The 21798-nt window shown below is 41.5% G+C and overlaps 1 protein-coding gene across 4 annotated transcripts in view; it reads left to right on the top strand.

Annotated features, from left to right (window-relative positions):
- Window positions 1-3615: 3615 nt before the first annotated feature.
- LOC101090594 (X-linked inhibitor of apoptosis) overlaps window positions 3616-21798 on the top strand; it is a 50001-nt gene continuing 31818 nt past the window's right edge. The window contains exon 1 of one of the 4 annotated variants that reach the window (XM_011279458.4): window positions 3616-3742. The gene's annotated coding sequence lies outside the window, so the exon portion shown is untranslated. Of the gene's footprint in view, window positions 3743-3831; window positions 3964-4033; window positions 4190-17709; window positions 19039-21798 lie in introns of those variants that run through there. The other 3 variants (XM_045050459.1, XM_045050458.1, XM_045050460.1) reach the window with 3 other exon arrangements.

Raw genomic sequence — 21798 nt, forward strand, 5'->3', positions numbered from 1 at the left:
CTGCCTTTGCAAAAAAGTGTTATAGTGCTAAACCTTGGCTGTTCTTCTCCGCAGATAACTACACATTTTAGTTTCCCCAGAATCCAGCTGCCATTGAGGTGTGTGGTGGCTACCCCCAAAATTTGTCTCTGCTTACCGCATCTCATTGCTTTCAGCCCCTAAGGACGCATCCTTTTTCCTACTCAGGGCTAATGCCACTACTCATGCTTGATTCCATCTCCTTTTCATTTCTGCTGAGTATTTATGCCATCAATTTTCCTTTCTCCGTATTAAATTGCTGTTTGGGATACTTGGCAATTGTTGAACATTGGCAGTTTCACAGGGTTCATGCTAATATACTTTTGTTCTTTCCCTAAATGTTCCTTCTTCTCAACCAAAAATAATTACAACAAAACATCAACCTCTCTATAGATTGTGTTTTTCGTTTTTTTTAATGTTTTTTTAAGGTTTTAATGTTTATTTTATTTTTGAGAGAGAGAGACAGAGACAGAGTGCAAGAGAGAGAGAGAGGGACACACAGAATTGGAAACGGTCTCCAGGCTCTGAGCTGTCAGCACAGAGCCTGACACAGGGGGTCGAATTCACACGCCGGAGCCATGAGATCATTACTTGAGCCAAAGTCAGCCCTCAACCAAATGAGCCACCCAGGCACCCCAATGTTTATTTATTTTTGACAGAGAGGAAGAATGAGGGCAAGTGGGGAGAGGCAGAGAGAGAGGGAGACAGGATCCGAAGTGGGCTCTGTGCTGACAGCAGAGAGCCCAATGTGGGGCTTGAACTCATGAACTGTGAGATCATGATCTGAGCAGAAGTCGGACACTTAACCAACTGAGTCACCCAGGCACCCCTAGATTGTGTTTCTCTAACTTCACACCTCTATGTGTCCCTTTGTATAAAACCTAAATACCATACTCCAGATGTATCTGCCTTTGCTATTCATATCTCCCAACTGACAATTCACCTAAGGGTCTGGCATGTTTGTGAAATTTTTATTCACTCATTCAACAAATATCTTCTGAGTACCTAACTGTGCCAGACACTGTTCTAAGTACTTGGGATAGATAGATCAGTGAACAAAATAAAAATTCCTGTCCTCTTGGAGCTTATAGCATAGTAGGGGATGGAAGGAGGAGACATGCAATAAATAAACACCATAAAGAAAATAACCATATAGTATGTTAGAAAGTGATAGATGCCATGCAGAAGGGAGGAAGTAGAATAGAGAAAGGACATTGAGAGTGCTATGAGAGAAGTTGTAATTTCAAATATGGTGGTCATGGTAGGCTTTATTGAGAAGGCGACAATTAAGCAAAGGCTTGAAGGAGGTGAAGAACAAGCCATGGAGATATCTGGGGGAAGTGTTCCAGGCAGAGTGAACAAGTGCAAAGACCCTGAGGCAGGACAACCTAAGGATTAAGGGAAAAGAATAGGAAATGAAGACATAAAGGTAAGAAGGACCGTGATTGTGTAGAGCCTTTGTATTAATTATTTACTGTCGGGTAACAAATTACTCTAAAATTTAGCTATTGGGGGCACCTGGGTGGCTCGGTTGGTTAAGCGTCCAACTCTTGGTTTCAGCTCAGGTCATGATCTCATAGTTTATGAGTTCGAGCCCCACATCGGGCTCTGTGCTGATAATTTGTTTCACAAACTTGGGCAAGCCACCTAATCTCTCTAAACCTCAGTGTTTTCATCTGTGAGATGGAAATAATGATAGATACATATTTCATAAGATTGCTGTGAGAATTAAATGAGATAACTATGGTGCCTGGGTGGCTCAGTCGGTTAAGCTCAGTCGGTTAAGCGGTGGACTCTTGATTTCCACTCAGGACGCAATCTCACGGTTTGTGAATTCCAGTCCCGCACTGGGCTCTGTGATGACTGCAGAGTCTGCTAGGGATTCTGTCTTCCTCTCTCTCTCAAGAATAAATAAACATTAAAAAAAATAAATGAGATAACTATTTTCTTGCAATTGCTATTACAAAATATGTAAGATGTGAGATTCCCAGAGCCATGACAGTAAGAGAGGATCAGAGGGGCTAATATTTAGCAAAAGCCTAAAAACCAAAAAGAAGTCTCTCCTCTCTTCTCCTCCCTCCAAGTTCCCTTCTCAAGAAGGGCAGCATGATTTCAGGTGGCAGGTGATAATTATAACCTTCCCCTTACAATGAAACATTCTCATTCAGAACCTCTCATCTCACTATGCTAACATATAAGGGAGCCCAAGTTTGTGAAACAAAAAATCATTTGTCTGTTTGACAATCTTACAGCATATCTGAAATAAATCCAAGATAGATCAGCATTTTATGTACCAGATTTCCTGTTTCCCTGCCTTCTGCTTCTTCCCTATTCATTTACTCTTCCTTAATCTCCCATTCCCCTTCCTGTCCGGACTGTGTCTTCAATTCTTTTTGCCTTTTACCCTTGCCATCTAGGACGCAAACCATATATTTAAAAGAAAAATCTTTTAACATTTATTTACCCTTGAGAGACAGTGAGAGAGGGCGAGAAGCAGAGAAAGGGAGACCAGAATCTGAAGCAGCCTCCAGGCTCTTCATTTTCATATTTTTGAGAGACAGCGCGTGAGAGACAGAGTGCAAGCAGGAGAGAGAGAGAGAGAGAGAGACAGAGAGAGACAGAGAGAGAGAGAGACAAAATCCGAGAGAGAGAGAGAGAGAGAGAGAGAGAGAGACACACACACACACACAAAATTCGAGGCAGGCTCCAGGCTGAGCTGTCAGCACAGAGCCCGACGTGAGGCTCAAACTCACAAAACCATGAGATCACGACCTGAGCCGAGGTCGGATGCTTAACCGACTGAACCATGCGCCCTGAATACAGACCGTATTCCAACCTCAGTTCCCTCACTTACTAGCTGCGTGCTAGTGGAGGTAGTTAATTCTCTCTGGATGTCAATTTCGTCTGTAAAATGGACTTAATAAGAGAGTGCCTATCTTACAGGGTTGCCAAAATCACAACAAAGAACACGTCACAAGCCTATCACAGTGCCTGGTCTATAGTAAGAAAACTCGTTCGCTCTCTTTTCATCCTTTTACCCCAATTCACCTGCTGCTCAACGCTAGAGCCCAGCAGGTAAAAGCCGTGGGAAAAAACACCCCGAGGCTAAAGAGGAAACGCTTGAGCGGGGGGCGGGGACTGCGACGTGCCCACTGCGCAGGCGCGACGGCCAGGTCAGGTTCGGGCTTCCAGCTGGGGGGGGGGTGGGGGTTGGGGGGGGGGGGAAGAGGGCCACGATTGTCCTGGCAGCCCCGCTCCGGCCCAGGGAAGTGGCGGGACCTTGGCTGCGCCCCGGGAGGGCTCAGCGCTCTTCGAGGGACTTCGGGGCCCGAAGGGTAAGTTCGAAAATGGCGGAGGGCGAAGAAGGAGGGGCCTTGCAGGGCGGGGGGCTGGCCTCCCAGCGGGGGCAGCAAAAAGAAGCCTGCGAGGGGGCCCAGTGGGGCGGCCGGGGCTGTGAGACCGTCGGACCGTGGCCGGTGTCTCTTTGAGGCCCTGTCGCGGACGCGCCTCGGGTTCCCCGACTCGGGGCTCCTCCGGGAGATGGGCGGGCTGGTGGGTGCGCCTGAGGGAGACGAAGGGACTTCCGTTTCCTTCTAGGCTGGGGCCCGGCCGCCGAGCGGAGTTGGCATTTCCAGATTGGGGCTCGGGCCGCCCCTTCTCCAGGACCCTCCCCTCCGGACCGCGCTAGGCGCCGCGGGCGATCCGGGTTGACTCTCCTGGCGCGGTGGGTACTGCCCGTACGGGTTCCTACTTCTCCTCCTCCTCCTCCCCCTCCCCTCCCCGCGGGCCCCGCGCTGCGGGGGAGGGCGGGAAGGCCGCCCTTGCGCGGCGCGGGTGGCCCAGCCGCGGCTCCTTGCCCAGGTTCCCGGGAGCGCCGAAGGAAGGCGTGGGTGGGTGTGTGGCTTCGGGCCGGTCGGTGCCCTCCCAACCCCTGTGACCCCTAAGGTAAATCGAGTCAAAGAACTTTTTTTTTTTTTTTTAATTATCAAAGGGACCGCCCTCTCCCCACCCCCCGAATCTGATGCTTGTGGCAGGTACGGAGCTGGGTGGAGTGTGTCTGCCGGGGGCTTGTGAAGCAGAAAGAATAGGAACCGGAGAGCTTCCGGGAGAGGAAATTAGCTAGTAATTCTTTCCGATCTTTGCTGCCCTAGTCACCTCCCCAGGATATTCTGTGAGTAAAGCAAAATTCAGTCTAACTTTCAGTTTCATTATATTAACTCCTTAATACACTTAATTGTTTTCGGGAAGAGGGGGAGTGGTTATTGCTGAAACTAAAACAGCCCCCTCCACCTCCAAAAAAAAGAAAAATGTCAATCAAAGCTCTGTAAAAACCTGCCTATCCGATTTTAATAATCTACTACTTTGCTTTCAAATCGAATTCTGTCCCTAGGTCTGTCCCACTATGCCTCGGATGGCTAATGACGCATAGAAATGTACTCTTGTAAGACTGGAGGTTGCTATAGTGTTTCTTTCTTCTCTTTTTTTACTTCACATTTCTTAAAACCAGTTCAATAGAACTGTTACAGACGGCCATCTTAGAACTATAACATTTTAGAGTTGGAAGGGATCTTAGTCCAACACTGATATTTTACAAAAGTAGAAAGTAAGGCACAGGAAGATTTCAAGGCTTGTCTAAGGCTACTCAACTACTTAGATTGGAACCCAGGTTGTCTGGCTCCTTGCTCACCGCTCTTTCTGCGCAACTGCTGCCCAGAGTCTCCAAGGAAGAAAATTAAATATTCAGTTCATTGCACACTTCCGAAGCGTATACACTTGGTACCGTACAACTGTGCTACCACTTTCGATGTACGTATTTAACATTTTATGAAGCCAGTGCTTGAGATATTTTTTCCCCACCATTCAAGAAGTGGCAGCAGTTTGGTTTAAAAAGATTTATACACACACGCATCTACATATTTGAATGGCCTCGGATAACTTCTTGAAGGGTACACAAGAAAAATGTTAACAGTGGCTACTTAAGGGAGGATGGAGAGGGGTGGGACGCTTTTGAATTTGCACGTGGCCTAATGTCCTGTTTGGATTTCTTACCATAAACAAGTATTTTATAATTACATACAATTTTTTAAATTTGCACACATATATGTATATCAATAAAAATAAGTATTCACCCATCGTATGTATATATAGATATATACGTGTGTGTATTTATGTATCAGTGGTTTGTATTGTAAAATCCACCGTGGTTCCTGTCAGCCCAACTGGCAAAGCAGGCCCGACTATCAGATGCTCACATTTCTTGTTTTCTTCTGTTGCTCCTAACATAAGATGGTAAAAAGAATATATGGTACTAATATTTCTATATTTGTAGGAAATGTGCTAAGTTTTGATTATCGAATAATACGACAAACTAACATTCAAGATAATTGTATTTGATGCAATGAAAAAATATCTGAATATAGAATCTTTACGGATAAGAAATCATTAAAAAAATTGAGATCGGAAGGATCCCTGGTGATTTGTAGTTCAGCTCTTTATTTTTTATGAGTACGTTAACTAGGACTCAAAAGAAGAAAAAGTGAATTGCCCAAGATTATGTGTCTGATTATTGGCAGAGCTTGGACTAGGGTCTAGGTTCTAGTCCAGTGCCCCTTGTGCTATATTTGGAACTTTATTGCTTTCTAGTGCATTCAGTGACTCCAACTACACAGAAAAAAAATGCCGAGTAAAGGTTAGGCCCATTTCAATAGATAAGAATTATTGTAATTAATGTGCAAATTAATTTGTTCAGTGCTTGAAATATTCTACTGACGTGTTCCCCTTACATTTGATTGTAAACAATCTGTTTAATAAATCCTTTATATTGTAAATGCTTACAGACTCCAAATATGAAATTATGATATTTTACTAGTTTTGTTCTAATATTTAAAAGTCTGGTAGCTAGTGATAATGTGAGGGGTGGGAAGTTACGCTTTATAAAATAAACATTTATTGAGCACCTACTCTATGCCAGGGATTGCACTATGTGGTGCAGGGTTCCAAAGACAGATGTGGCAAAATAGATGTTCTTTTGAGGCTGGGAGATTATCATGAGCTGTCAACTCTCCAGCTTTATCTGTGTGGTCTAATCTGGTAATAGTATTATGAAATGTAATCTGTAGCACAGTTTAAGGTCATTGGCAGTAGATTTGAGGAGACAAAAACAGTATTGGTAAAGTAAGTTGATAATTGAATTGAACAAGTGCTCTTTTTCTTTTACTTTTTATTTAAGGGGGAAAAAAGAGCATGTATTGCTCACAAAATTTCAAAGTCCCGGGCTTCCAGCTTTTTACCAGTTCTTCCATTGCAATTACTAGGGAGCAAATATTGTTTTCGTGTCTTAGAGGTCACGTGGTACAATGAGAAGGGCCCTGGATTTGATGCCTGGGTTCTTGTCTTGGCTTTGTTTCCATTTAGCTGTGGGATTGTGAGCAAGTCACTACATATTTCTACATATTTCAGTGCCTACACATTTCTATTTTCTTCATAACTTTTTATGAATTAAATACCCCATTTAATTGGAAACAGAATATTGTGAATATTTTAAATTTTAAATATGTTTCTTATAGAAAATTTATGAAATTCAGAATTGTATAAAGAATATAATCCACATTCTTTTATGCTTATTTTTTTTATTTAGGCTCATATTGTGTGTAGATTGTCATAATCCTTTTTTCTCATTCAGTATTCTGTATTGAACACTCCTATGTCATGAAAAGTCTTTTAAAATGTAGTTTTTATTTATCCTCCATATTATTCTATGTCCCAGTTTCTTCAGTTTTATAAAGTAACAGATTTGGGCTAGTTGATTTAAAAGATTCAAAACCTGTGACAGTAGTTTTTTTAAAACTGATTATCTCAGATCTTATCAAGGAAAAAAAATCCCATGTAACAATTCCAAATCTGTTTGGAATAAATACTTAAAGTGAGGATGAATTAAGAACAAGGTGGAGGGGCATCAGGGTGGCTCAGTCGGTCGATCGTCGATCGTCGACTCTCGACTCCGGCTCAGGGATCTTGATTCGTGATCCCAGGGTTGTAGGGTCAAGCCCTGTGTCGGACTCTGTGCTGAGCTTGGAGCCTGCTCAGGATTCTCTCTTTACCTCTGCCCCTCTCCCCCACTCCAGTGCTCATACTCTCTCTCTCTTAAAAGAACAAGGTGGACAGATAAACCTTAATAATTTGTGAATTCTACTTTCATTTATCTTTTTCTGCCTTTCTGATTTGAATATTTTCATTTATTTTAAAATTTCAAGTGCTAAGACTTGAATTTCAATTTGTTGGAGATGTGAATGATATATGGGTCATTACTATGTTGAAAGATGGCCTATTTTACCAACTTGGATGGGTATAGAATAGGTTGAAGAATAAGTTGGGCTTCTGGGCTTGAGATTCTGGGATTACCGTAGTACAGAGGAGGGGAAATTTGCGGAAGCTCAGAAGTACTCAGTAACTTGCCCAAGGTCCAAATAGCTATTAAGGTGCAGGGGTAGGATTTGGATTCACATTTCTCTGATTCTAGTAGTGTGATGCTTTTCTTCCATTGCATGCTGTGTTTCAAAAGATGAAGATCTCTTAGACATTTTTTTTTTTGAGAGAGTGTGCACATGTGCAAGAGAGTTGGGGGGAGGAGAGGGAGAGGGAGAGAGGATCTCAAGCAGGCTCCAGGCCCCAGCAAGGAGCCTGATGCAGGACTTGATTTGACAACCTGATCCAAGGTCAAGAGTTGGACGCTTAAGTGACTGAGCCACCCAGGTGCCCCTTGGCTACACGTTTTTTTATGGTACCGCTTTGATCAAAATTGACTAATTTGGTATCTTTGGATAAATTGAGCTAAGGTGGGAAATGTTGAACTAGCACTTAGGAAATGGTTTTCAGCTTGAGACAACCCAAACAGCACACCTTGGGCACCTTCTGCTTTGAGCTGAGCTCCAACGTCAGTATGTTAACAGTGGCTGGCATGTAGCAAATGCGGGCCTGGTAAAAAATTGTTGACTGAACTCCTCTGCGTTGATAAATAAATGTATTAGATGAAAAAGGAGAAAACTTCTAAGGCCTTCCAGATAATTTGAAATGAAGGACTTTTCGAGCTCTGAGAAATTAACCAAAGCAGTCGTTGATAATTGTTTTTTTTTTTCAACGTTTTTTTTATTTATTTTTGAGACAGAGAGAGACAGAGCATGAATGGGGGAGGGTCAGAGAGAGAGGGAGACACAGAATCGGAAACAGGCTCCAGGCTCTGAGCCATCAGCCCAGAGCCCGACGTGGGGCTCGAACTCACGGACCGCGAGATCGTGACCTGGCTGAAGTCGGATGCTTAACCGACTGCGCCACCCAGGCGCCCCTATAATTGTATTCGCCATAAGAATCTGAGGCCAAACTTATGAGTTGTGCTTTATGTTACTGTGATTATACCTAATGGTAGGTTGTCCTTTGTGTGATAAAAGCATACTTTATTTTTCAAAGTTTATTTATTTATTTTGAGAGAGAGTATGAGCGGGAGAGGGGCCGAGGTGGGGGGGAGAGAGTGAATCCCAAGCAGGCTTGACACTGTAGCATGGAGCCCAACGTGGGGCTCAAATTCATGAACCGTGAGATTGTGACCTGAGCCGAAGTCAAGAGCCAGATGCTTAACCGACTGAGCCACCCAGGTGCCCCTAAAAGCATATTTTAGGTGATTTTGTAGGACTTGGCCTGGGCTTTTATTATTTTTCATTATGGTATAGTTTTAGTGCTGCTGTATAATGCATTTTGGAGTTTGATTTTTGTATGATTGATACCCAGTCTTTGTTAAGGATGTGTGTGATTCACTTACCATGGTCTGCCTTTATAATGTGTTTTCAAGGATATGGGTCGTGGTGAAAACTGAGGTTTTACCTGTATAGACTGGGAATAGCTTGACCTCAAATGGTCATACGGAGGTTGAACCGAGTGAGTTAAGGCTGATGTTCTAAACTAGGTAAAGCTGCTACCACTGTGCTTTCCTTGGAATCTATAAATACTAACGTGTGGTTTAACTTTTATACTTATAATAGTTTTGTTGGCCTCAAAACACAGGCCTCTGCTGTGTATACAATCCTGTATTGCTATACGATTTACCTTTCAATATGATTTACCTGCTAATTTTTCAAGCCTTGAAAGGGCAAGGAACTAACATTTTCTGCTACCTCATCAGACTAACCCTTCTGCCAGTAATTCATACAGTAATTTCCTTAGACCTATAATGGTTCTAATCACTGGGTTTGGTTTTGACGGTCATTTACTGCATGAACTTTGATGAGTAACAATCAGAAGACCACAGTTTCCCCATATTTCAAATGGAGCTATGATATGTTGGATAGGTTAAATTAGATACCACAAATGAAAACATTCTCAATGTAAATCACATACATATTTTAGTTATTATCAGAAGTAACATGGTGAAAAAAGAGGCTGGGCTGTGGAATCACACAAGCTCATACTTAGGTTTTGACCTTCTGTTAAATGGGATTAGACGTTTTTTAGTTTCATTTCAGCATGTTGTAGGTTAGAAAAAATATTTACATGTAGCTAAAATGATGGCATGGAGGGAAATGAATATTAGTTTATAGATAGTTTGGAACACGCGGGCACTCACTAAATATATAGGTGGCCGAGTGGCTTTCAGATAGAACTAAGTATTTTTACAGGAGAAAAAGAAAAGATGTTGGCTTTTATAAAGAATTTGTTTTAGAACTTGCTTCAGATCTTAACATGATCAGGAAAGAGAGTACTTAATTCTGAGAAATATCTAGGGTAGGTGTTAGGCTCTCACCAAGTCATCTATTAAAAGAACCTCGCTTGGTATGGCACTTGTATAACCATCAGATTTTTAAGTACTGCGTCCTAATCACTCTGTCAGGATAAGTTAATCTTGATCTTAATAAATATCAAATAGAATAAGTTCCAGTTCTGTGCCACTAATCAGCTCTATGGCCTTAGCCAAATCATTTAACTTCCTTATGCTTTCGTTTCCTTATCTTTAAAATGAAAGAGTGATTTCTATCATTATGTCAGCACAAATGCATTCAGTGATGGTGAACAAGTTTCACTTGTGGGTAAGATGATTTTAATTTACAGTGTACTTGATTCAGAGCTGCCCTTTAGTAAAAATTAGGGAAATTTTGGGGCAAAGATTACAGGAAACTCTTCACTTCTTACCAGGCCCCAAATTAATTGATTATGTTTACAAGGAAGTGAGTAAACAGTTCAGAACTCCAGCGGTAGGCATCAGACATTTTCAACAAAGTCCTGTTGTTTTCAACTCAAGTTAATAATAAGTAGCGATCAGGCATTACACCTGTGTTTCTCAGCCCTCTCTGCTGGCGACTTACTGCCACCCAAGCAGAGGACCAGAAGACATTTGTTCATGGCCAACCACTGTGGACATGACCTGATGACTGCTTTCACCTCCGGGAGATGACCTGTATCCCTCTTTTTTTTTTAACCTGGTGATTAACAGTGTCGACATCAATTTACGATTTGTTCTTTCTCATTGGGGTGGCTCAGAGTTAGTAATCTAACGGTAACATTACAAAGTAGAAGGCTGGCACAAATTCTCAGGATAGGCAAAAAGAGAAGGGCCAAGAATATATCCTTCCCTCTCCTTGTTATAAGTTATAAAAATTATCTTTTGAGAATGAAAAGGCAAAACCTTGCAATACCAGGCCCTGCTATTGATAGTTTGCTGGGCTGTGTTCACAGATGAAGGAAGTGTTGTCACCTGGCACATAGCCAGCATGGACTCTTGATTTCTGAGTCATGAGTACAAGCCCCACACTGGGTCTAGAAATTATGATCAATTAATAATAATAAATTTTTAAAAAGTAACCCTTATGCCAAAGTGGTACATTTGGGAAGGCTTGTTGTTCTGAAACCCTTCAGACCTGCCTCTGAAACTTGCCCAAGAAGTTTCACAGCCCAGAAGTTGAGTTGGTACATTTCTCCATCTCAGTGAACTGATTGGTCTCTTAGTCCTGAGAATACATCAGTTCAGTTAAGTAGTGGTGTCTCATTTCAGGAGATGGTGATGCAGGTGGGCTTCCAAAGTTAGGGCTATTGTACAAACAATCTGGGATTTTATAAGAGCAATTTCTGTGGAAATGAAAGAAAAACAAAGGTTAATAATTAGAGCAGATTATAGTCCCAGTTTCTGAGTTCTGAAGGCAGCCAGTTGAGAGGATTTGTAGATGTCCAGCTCAAAGCATCTTCAGATGGAGTGAGGGCAGGCACTGGCATTCTGAAAGATTTTCCTGGTCTGTAATTTGAATGTCTCTGGTGATCTGAGTGGTCCACATAGCAACAGGCATGAAAATTGTTTATATGTGAGCTGTTGTGATTTCTCCGAAAGTTTATATCAAGTTGTCCAGCTTTAAATTGCATGGCTTTGGAAAAGGGACAATATTAGTTCTCGATGATTCCAAATCAGAAAGGTTGGGGGGGGGATGGTTCTTGGGTGGCTCAGTTGATTAAGTGTTTGACTCTTGATTTTGGCTCAGGTCATGGTCTCAGGGTTCATGGGTTTGAGCCCTGCGTTGGGCTCAGAGCTGACAGTGTGGAGCCTTCTTGGGATTCTCTCTCTCCCTCTCTCTCCCTGCCCCTCCCCAACTCACTCTCTCAAAATAAACAAACATATTAAGAAATTAAAAAAGAAGGGTGGGAAAAATTTGGAAATGTTAGTTTGGTGGGGTGCCTGGGTGGCTTGATGGGGCATCCAACTCTTGATTTCAGCTCAGGTCATGGTCTTACAGTTCGCAGGATTGAGCCTTGAATTGGCCTCTGTGCTGACAGCACGGAAATTGTTTAGATTTTCTCTCCCCCTCTCTCTCTTTGCCCCTCCCCTACTCCCTCTCTCTTGCACGTGCATTCATTAATATTAATGAATAAACATTAAAAAAAATGTTCGTTTGGAGAGTTGCAGCCAAATATTGGAGGAGACTTCTGAATTCAAGATCCAGTCCAGTTTATAGGTAGAACCTAAAAGATAATTAATAGGGGCTCCTGGGTGGCTCAGTTGGTTAGACATCTGACATTGGCTCAGGTCATGATCTCACGGCTTCTGAGTTTGAGCCCCACGTCGGGCGGGCTCTGTGCTGACAGCTCAGAGCCTGAAGCCTGCTTAGGATTCTGTGTCTCCCTCTCTCTGTCTCTGCTCCTCCCCTACTTGCACGCTCTCTTTCTCAAAAATAAATCAACATTAAAAAATTTTTTTAAAGAGACAATGGCACTAGAATTTGATATTCATAATGGTGTATTACTCTCTGCAATCATCCCCATTTTTATCAAAGATAATCACAGTAAGATCAGTTTATTTGCAAATTCAGTCTAGTCTCAATAAACCTGACCTGATTATTTACATAAGTGCAGCAAGAATAGTGATTTGTCATATAGGCTCCTTTTTTTAATTTAAATCCAAGTTAGTTAACATATAATGTAATAATTTTAGGAATAGAATTTCGTGATGTATCACGAGTAACATCCAGTGCTCATCTCAACAAGTATCCTCCTTAATGCCCCTCACTCCTTTAGCCCTTCCCCCCACCCAACACCCTACCAGCAACCCTGTTTGTTTTCTGTATTTAAGAGTCTCTTATGGTTTGTCTCCCTCTCTGTTTTTATATTATTTTTGCTTCCCTTCCCTTATGTTCATCTGTTTTGTATCTTACATTCCACATATGAGTGAAATCATACATTTGTCTTTTTCTTATTTCCCTTAGCATAATACACTCTGGTTCCATCCATGTTGTTGCAAATGGCAAGATTTCATTCTTTTTGATTGTCAAGTAATATTCCATTGTATGTATGTGTGTACATACACATCTTCTTTATCTGTTCATCAGGTGATGAACATTTGGGCTCTATCCGTACTTTGGATATTGTCGATAGTGCTGCTATAAACATTGGGGGGCATGTGCCCCTTCAAATCAGCACTCCTGTATCCTTTGGATAAATACCTAGTAGTGCAATTGCTGGCTTGTAGGCTAGTTTTATTTTTAATTTTTTGAGGAACCTACATACTGTTTTCCAGAGTGGCTGCACCAGTTTGCATCCCCACCAGCAGTGCAAAAGAGAACTCTTTCTCCACATCCTCGCCAACATCTTTTGTTGCCTGAGTTGTTAATGTTAGCCATTCTGACGGGTGAGGTGGTATCTCATTGTGGTTTTGATTTGTATTTCCCTGGTGATGAGTGATGTTGAGCATTTTTTCATATGTCACCTGGCCATCTGGATGCCTTCTCTGGAAAAGTGTCTGTGTCTTCTGCCCATTTCTTCACCGGATTATTTGTTTTTGGGGTGTTGAGTTTGGTAAGTTTTTTGTTTTTGTGTTTGTTTTTACAGATTTTGGATACTAACCCTTTATCTGATATGTCATTTGTAAATATCTTCTCCCATTCCATCAGTTGCCTTTTAGTTTTACTGATTGTTTCTTTTGCTGTGCAGAACCTTTTATCTTTTTTTTTTTTTTTTTTTTTTACTTTTTCGATGTTTATTTTTTTTATTTTTTTTTATTTTTTTTATTTTTTTAAATTTTTTTAACGTTTATTTTTGAGACAGAGAGAGACAGAGCATGAATGGGGGAGGGTCAGAGAGAGAGAGGGAGACACAGAATCTGAAACAGGCTCCAGGCTCCGAGCTGTCAGCACAGAGCCCGACGCGGGGCTCGAACTCACAGACCGCGAGATCATGACCTGAGCCGAAGTCGGCCGCTTAACCGACTGGGCCACCCAGGCGCCCCTGATGTTTATTTAGTTTTGAGACAGAGAGCATGAGCAGGGTAGGGGGCAGAGAGAGGGGGAGACACAGAATCTGAAGCAGGCTTCAGTCTCTGAGCTGTCAGCACAGAGCCTGACGTGGGGCTCGAACCACAAACGGTTAGATCATGACCTGAGCTGAAGTCAGATGTTTAACCAACTGAGCCACCCAGGCCCCCAGAAGCTTTTTATCTTAATGGTGTCCCAATAGTTCATTTTTGCTTTTGCTTCCCTTGTCTCCAGAGACATGTCAAGTAAGAAGTTGCTGTGGCTGAAGTCAGAGAGGTTTTTGCTTGTTTTATCCTCTAGGATTTTGATGGGTTCATGCCTTATGTTTAGGTCTTTCATCCATTTTGAGTTTATTTTTGTGTATGGTGTAAGAAAGTGGTCCAGGTTCATTCTGCATGTCACTGTCCAGTTTTCCCAGCACCATTTGCTGAAGAGACTTTTTTTCCATTGGATATGCTTTCCTGCTTTGTCAAAGATTAGTTGGCCATACATTTATGGGTCCATTTCTGGGTTCTCTATTCTGTTCCATTGATCTGTGTGTGTGTTGTTGTGCCAATACCGTACTGTCTTGATAATTATAGCTTTGTAATATAGCTTGAAGTCCAGAATTGTGATGCCTCCAGCTTTGGTTTTCTTTTTTAGGATTGTTTTCGCTACTCAGGGTTTTTATCATATAGGTTCTTTTAATCTGCTTTGCTAAAACTTTTCATAAGGAATCTCAGATTGGACGTTTTAAAAGCCTCTTGAGGCTAGAAAGCCAAGCCAAACACCTGCCATCTGATTTAACCTGTAATACTTACAGTTTTGGGTTAATTCCTCTTGTCGTGGTTCCTAGGATGTCCTTAGGTTCCTGTACCTGCCAGAAAGTGACCTTCCTTCCTTACCTCGTAAGGCTACCAGGAACCCTGTAAATAAAGTACCAGGCTGATTTTTCCAAGGGGCTTTATTAGCTCCTTAAAGTCCACCTTAGCTCCTTAAAGCTGTCTGGTCCTATGTCTATGCACGTCTCTCTCAAACGTAGCATTCCAGTCAAAGCCTTGGTACTATAAACAGTGTTTCCAATTGTGTCCTGTTATCAGCAGAACAGATTCTTCTTGAACCTATGCAAGTAACTATATTGCTGTGGAAATAAGAATACTCCCTAAGTTTACAAATTCTGGATGGATCAGGTAGAGATAAAAAGATGTATTTATCTTTAGTTTATCTGTAATAGGAGCCAAAAGTAAATAAAAACCTGTTTTCAGTAATTAATGTTTCATTATTTTATCTTATTTGGAAATGATCTAGATATTCAGTAAATTTCTGTCATTTGACTTAGCTAAACTCTAAACTTGAAAGTTATTGAAAAGATTTTAGAAGCTAGTTTTAAGCACATATACCATAAAATAATTATTACTCAGAAGTTCACCTAAAAACTCTTATCCCACTTAAATCTCACAGATATCTAAATCACTTGCTCCCAAAAGTTATGTTTAGACTACTCAGAAAAATTTCATGAGATATTAAACAGTCAGCCATTATCCCAAGCTATTTTTCTTGCTGACAGATTTTGTAAGAGCTATAACATGAACTTATTTGAGTAGTAAACCTAAGCAGAATAAAATTTGAATGTCTGCATTATATTCAGTGTTGATAACTCTAAAGACATGCCTGTTTTTTTTTTTTTTTTTTTAGTTTTTATTTATTTTTGAGGGAGACAGCGTGAGTGGGGGAAGGACAGAGGAAGAGAGGGAGACACAGAATCCGAAGCAGGCTCCAGACTAAGTTGTCAGCACAGAGCCCGATGCAGGGCTCAAACTCACAAAGCGCGAGATCATGACCTGAGCCAAAGTTGGACACTTAACCAACTGAGCCACCGAGGCTCCCCAAGACATGGCTGTTTTAGACTAATGAACTTCAACTGGCTTCAGTACTGAGTATTTTTCCAGATCACATAAACCTGAGAGGCATTTGGGTTACCTTCTGTTATATTTCTGAGAACCTAAGTAGTATTTTGTTTATAAGCACTGAATTTTAAGCCAATGAAATAGAACTCTTGTACACATTAACTTTAGTAATATCATCCGGACGTAGAAGATGCCTCCCATCTACAACACACAAACATACAGACAGACGCAAGTATAGACCTTAGAGTTTTTGTTTTAAAATTTTTAGCAGTTGTGCCTTCTAGTGCCTTTTTAGCAGTTGTATTTTGAAAAGTTCTCTTTCTCTTTTTTTTTTTCATGTGAAATTGGGGATAGTCTAGATAAGAATTTACCCTTAAATCTCAAAGGCACTGGGAAAGAGTACAAGTTCCTCCGAGAAAGAGTTCAGTTTCCTAAGGCCAATATTTACAAGCCTTGTGAGATAAATAGGGGAGGATTTGGGATGGGTTAAAAGGAATAGGCAGAACTTTGAATTGCCTCTAGAGTTGCATTTCTAGTTCTGCAAAGATTTGTAAGATAAGGACAATTGCTCTCAATCCCTCAAAGAATTGGGTTGCAACTTAAATGGCCTCGTAGGTTGATCCACCCATAAATCCTTTCACAAGGGCTTTAGAAGATTTTTCTTTCCCTCTGGGTACATAGTTTTACTTTTACTTAGGGGAGGAGACCAAAAAAAAAAAAAAAAAGTTCTTGTCAGGCTCTGAATATTAGCTTCCAGTCTGGCTAGTCTCCAACCACAGAGCTGTGTGTTGTCTCTCTCTGTCTCCATGTCTCTCCATGTCTCTCCCTCCCTCCCTCCCTGTCCCTCCCCCATATATGTAACTTTTGTAAAAGTGAGCTCTGTGCCCAACATGTGGCTTGAACTCACAACCCTGAGATCAAGAGTCACATGCTCTAGTGACTGAGCCAGCCAGGTGCCCCTGAAAAAATCTTTTAAATATCTTGTCAGTTTTTAGGCAGATAAACAGCAAGCATTTTCAGGGTTTAATGCAATATGCCTTTGTGAAGTCTACATAAAGGCCTTCTTTCTGAGTGTACAATTGAACCTCAGACTCACCTTAAGGGGAAAAGCCTCCCTTTCTGCCCCTGAACTTCGCCTTTAGTTGATGATATTTGTAGGAGGGCCTAGTAGAAATCCAAAGTGGGGAGGTTTTCAGGGGGGTGGTCTGGCTTGTCTGCATAATCATTGGTGGGAAGAACACCCCTTAGCGGCCAAACAGGGTCCCCACGTGTGGGATTGTAAATGGCCATTAGTCTTTTTAATTCCTCTTTAAATGTGGTAGGCTCCTCTGAAAGTAGAGGTAAAAGGACTTTATAATTGAAAAGATCTGCTCCTGTCTGGGGAACATGACTTCTTTGGGACTGCACAGGAAGGCAGGAAGCTGGAGGAGCCTGATTATAGAACCCAGCCAAATAAGCCTTATATCTGAGCCATATTGTCCATCCTGGGTGTTTCTGTGAAATTTATTTTCTGACTTTTAGTATTTACATGAGTAACCTGTCTACCCTGGGCTTAGAGATCATGCTGGAGTGCTCCCTGCAAATCTTGTGGGGAAAGGGAAGCTGAAGCAAGCAGCTAGGTGTTTTAAGGGATTTTCTGGGGAAAGTGAAGGAGCTTTGGGGGCTAAAGGAATTTGCTGAGGAGATGGGCCAGATTTTATGAAATGGAGTTTATGTTAGGGACTTTAATTTTTGTACGAAGTCTAATTTCCATTCATTTGTTAAGGGAGTCTCTTAAGGCTAGCTCTTCTGTTTCTTTGTATCTGCTTTAAAAATTGTTTTTTTTAATGTTTATTTTTGAGAGAGAGAGAGAGACAGAATGCAAGTGGGTTGGGGCAGAGACAGAGGGAGGCACAGAATGTGAAGCAGGCTCCAGGCTCCGAGCTGTCAGCACAGAGCCTGACGCGGGGCTTGAACTCACGAGCTGTGAGATCGTGACCTGAGCCGAAGTCGGACGCTCAACCGACTGAGCCACCCAGGTGCCCCATCTTTGTATCTACTTTTTAATTTGGTCTTCCCATAGGTACCATTAAGACAATTGTTTAGGATGAGAGCTCTCTAAGAATTCTTTTTTCAACTATAGAACCTTTTCATTTCAGAAGATCCATCATCTAGCCATTGATGAGTAGCATCTATTAATGTCCATAGCCATTCAAATCAGGAAGCCTTTTTATGGCTTAACCAAGGATGCAAGAGGCATCCCACAAGATAGTAAAAGATTCAGGCCATACAAAATCCAGAAAGTTCACTCCCAAAGATTGTTTGAGAAAGTAAAGCCCTTTGTTGTTATAGACTGTAAGAATGGTGTGGTGAAAACAGCATCTGTTTTCCCACAAGAACACGGGACACCTCCAGTCCCAGACCCACTAATCTGACGCCCGGCAGGCACTACTAGAACGGGGCTTTTCCAGCACTAACAAAACAACAGAGGTTGAGATGACAAAAGCCCCTTATGGACTGGGACCCCTCATAACAGACTCCCCTGAGAGCTGGCACAGTCAGATGAAAAGAGTGCTGCTTGTGACTCAGAACCCTATTTGACTGGTCACCAAGATGCATACTGGAACATGCATCTTCTGGCTGGCAGAGACAAGAGAGCATGTTCTCAACCTCTCAAGACATAGAACAAGACAAAAGGAAAACCTCATCTAGCTTTTTGTATATGTATATTAACAGCTTTAGCTAAGCCTTGGGTCTCTTGGAGCCAAACTAATACTTAAGAGGGGTGTGCCACTGGGTTGGGGATCGTGTGATTTACAGAGTACCTGGCATGGAATTTTTTTTGAGGTTGGCAAGTGACCTAGTGTAAATCTAACCTGTTCTGTGACCAACTTATCCTAACACAGGAGACTTTGGATTAGGTGGCCAGTGCTGTAACAGTTCTTAAATACTTGACCCATGCCCTCCAATTTTGTGGCTTTGGCTTCCAAGATGTTTCTTAGCAACAGCGTTTACCTCATGTGTTCATTAACCCACAGCAAAGTTTGTCTAAACAGACACCGGTCTGGTGAGAACCATGAACTCAACCAATCAGTGAGGCCGGCTCAAACAGCAGGCTTCTAGGGCCTATGCCTGCGTTCTACCCCATGGCCTTCCTTCTTATGACAACACAACAGAGACAAAAACAGTGACCCTCTCTGGGAGGAAAAAGACCAATAAAAATCAGGAGTGCTCAGATCTTTACCAGAGTTGCTGCACCCAAGGAACTAGTTCCACAAATATTTTTTCTTACTGATCTAAATTTAGAAAAGGAAAGAAAGGACTCTCACTACTCTCATTTCCACTGGGCCCTGCAGGCAGAGATTAAGAAGACTGACATGGTAAGAATTCCTACCTTCTGCCACATTTATCAGAGGTGCCAGAATTTCTCAGCTGCCGCAGCCGCGGAGCAAGCAGTAATCAGCCAGTACAGTTGCTCCTGCCTGGCTCACCCAACTGTTTGGGAGGAAATTTGTTTCTTCTACTTTTCTAGGTGCTTTGGCTAGGAAATTGATATAAGACAGACTAACAGGAGAAGAGCAAATCTGAGTCCATACAGAAGCCACATAAGAATATGAGATCCACAGGCAGTCAGGTGGTTGACGCTTACTTGCCATCTTGAGATAAGGGAAAGGGGTAGGGGTCTGGGACTTCAAAGGGGAGGAAGACAGTTTACTAGAAGATGAGAAGAACAAATGTTTGATAAACAAATATTTGCCTGGCCTCCAGAGACAGGGAGACCCAGAGGAATTTGATCTACAGGCCCTGCAGAACCTCCCCCAGCTTAACCACACCTAGCCCATATTCTTTGTAGTGATCTCTGATGATAGTTCTCTTCCTGGACCAAGCCCTCTATCTAAATTCCTTCAGGCAGTTAAGGGGGAGGTAAAAGCTTTTCCTGGGTCTTTGGGCCTTGATTGACTTCAGCTTAAAGTAATCCACATGCCAAAGTGGCACATTTTGGGAAGGCTTGTTCTGAAACCCTTCAAGGGGAACCAGAGAAGTTTAAGGTAAGGGGTGGCATGAATGAGATGACTTCTTGCATTGTTTGATCATGTTGTGTATTGTCTCTCTTTTAAAATATGCATGTAAACATAATGTTCAGAAATATGGATTTGTACTGGTCATCCATTTAAAATAGTGTTTTAATCAAGATAAAGATTGATGTAGGAAGATGCTTAGGATATATTATTAAATGGAAAAAGAAGCAAGTTGTAAAATACCACGTATAATAAATTTCCTCTAGAAGTATTTATAATGTGCATATGCCAATGCATACAGAAAAGGTTCTGAAAGGATAGATATACTAAAAGCCACAGCCTGGGTAGTAAGATTCTTTTTTATTTTTATTTATTTTTTATTTTACTTATTTCTTTTTTTAAATATTTATTTTTGAGAGAGAGTGAGCAGGGGAGGGGCAGAGAGAGGGTGACAGGATCCAAAGTGGACTCCGCGCTGACAGCAGCGAGTCAGTCCAGTGTGGGGCTTGAACTCACAAATCACGAGATTGTGACCTGAGCCAAAGTCAGATGCTCAACTGACTGAGCCACCCGGGTACCCCAGTAAGATTCTTTCTTAATTCCTCTCTTTGAAAAAGGAAAACATGTGTTTGTATTAAAGACTGAATGAATATCCATCTTGAAATTTTTTTTCTGCCTGTTCTGATTTTAACAAAGGGTTTGATCTAGGCTCTGAATAAGCATAAATAGTATTCATCTGTGTCATAGATCTATAGTTTGGACTGTAGATGGTTTGTTTTTTAATCAAAGGCTACTGTTTAGCAAGCACTGTAAATCGTCTTATGGTCTGAACAGTTTTCAGTGAAATGGAAGAGACAATAATAGTAATAATAGTGATCTTGAGCCTTTTTATGATCTTAAGTGAATTTTTGAGCCCCAAACCTGTGTATTCTTCATGCAGAACATTTTGGGGAGCACAGTTGCATAATTTGTTTAAAAAAATGAGGGAATACCTTACTGTGTGTCCATTTTGAGCAAACTGTACCTGTGGAGTAAATTATTATAAATAATTAGGCAAAGATTGGAGGTCTTTGCTCAAATTTGAGTATTACCATGACTTTGTAAATTAAGTGTGGAACATGTAATTGATATTCTCTTTATTGGTTCTCAGCATACCCTTGTGGATGTTTGCAGAAGTAGGTTTCATGATCAAGAATTGTATATAGCAGTATTCATAAGTTTATCTTATTAACTGAGCTTATGAGCCAAGTGCTCATTAATGCCATTTAGTTATTTGAATGGCTCTAGTACTTAATTTTAGGGAATGAACTTTTGATTTGCTTGAATGTAATCTCAAAAATATTTTATTGCCCATTTAACGTTAAAAGAAAATATGCTTATGGTTAGAAGAACTTCACTACTATAATCTCTTTAATGTTTATTGTTTTTGAGAGAGAGAGGACAGAGTGTGAGTGGGCGAGGGGCAGAGAGAGAAGGAGACACAGAATGTGAAGCAAGCTCCAGCCTCTGAGGTGTCAACACAGAGCCTGATGTGGCCCTTGAACTCATGAACTGTGAGATTATGACTTGAGCCAAAGTCAGACACTTAACCAACTGAGCCACGCAGGTGCCCCTGAACCTCACTACTGTAAATGAACAATTTGACTGAAATTTGAATTTGTATGTAAATATAGGATAAAAGCTGAATTAAAAAAAATGATACACCCTTTTTGTTCAGGGTGTATCATTTTTTTAAATTCAGCTTCTTGGGGCACCTGGGTGGCTCAGTCCAGTTGAGCATCTGACTCTTGATTTCTGCTCAGATCATAATTCCAGGGTCATTGGATCAAGCTCTGCCTTGGGCTCTGTGCTGAGCCTGGAGCCTGCTTGAGATTCTCTCTCCTCTGCCCCTTTCCCCTGTTCATGGTCGGTCTCTCTCTCTCTCAAATTAAAAAAAAAAAAAAATATATATATATATATACACACACACACACACACGCATACATACATACCAGGGTTTTTTTAGTTAAATGTTTTATTTATTTATTTTGAGAGAGTGCAAGCAAGGGAGGGGCAGAGAGAGAAGGAGAGAGAATCTCAAGTAGGCTCATGTAGAGCCTAACATGGGACTTGATCCCACGA

The sequence above is a fragment of the Felis catus genome, chromosome X (assembly GCF_018350175.1).
Source record: "Felis catus isolate Fca126 chromosome X, F.catus_Fca126_mat1.0, whole genome shotgun sequence".
NCBI lineage: Eukaryota > Metazoa > Chordata > Mammalia > Carnivora > Felidae > Felis > Felis catus.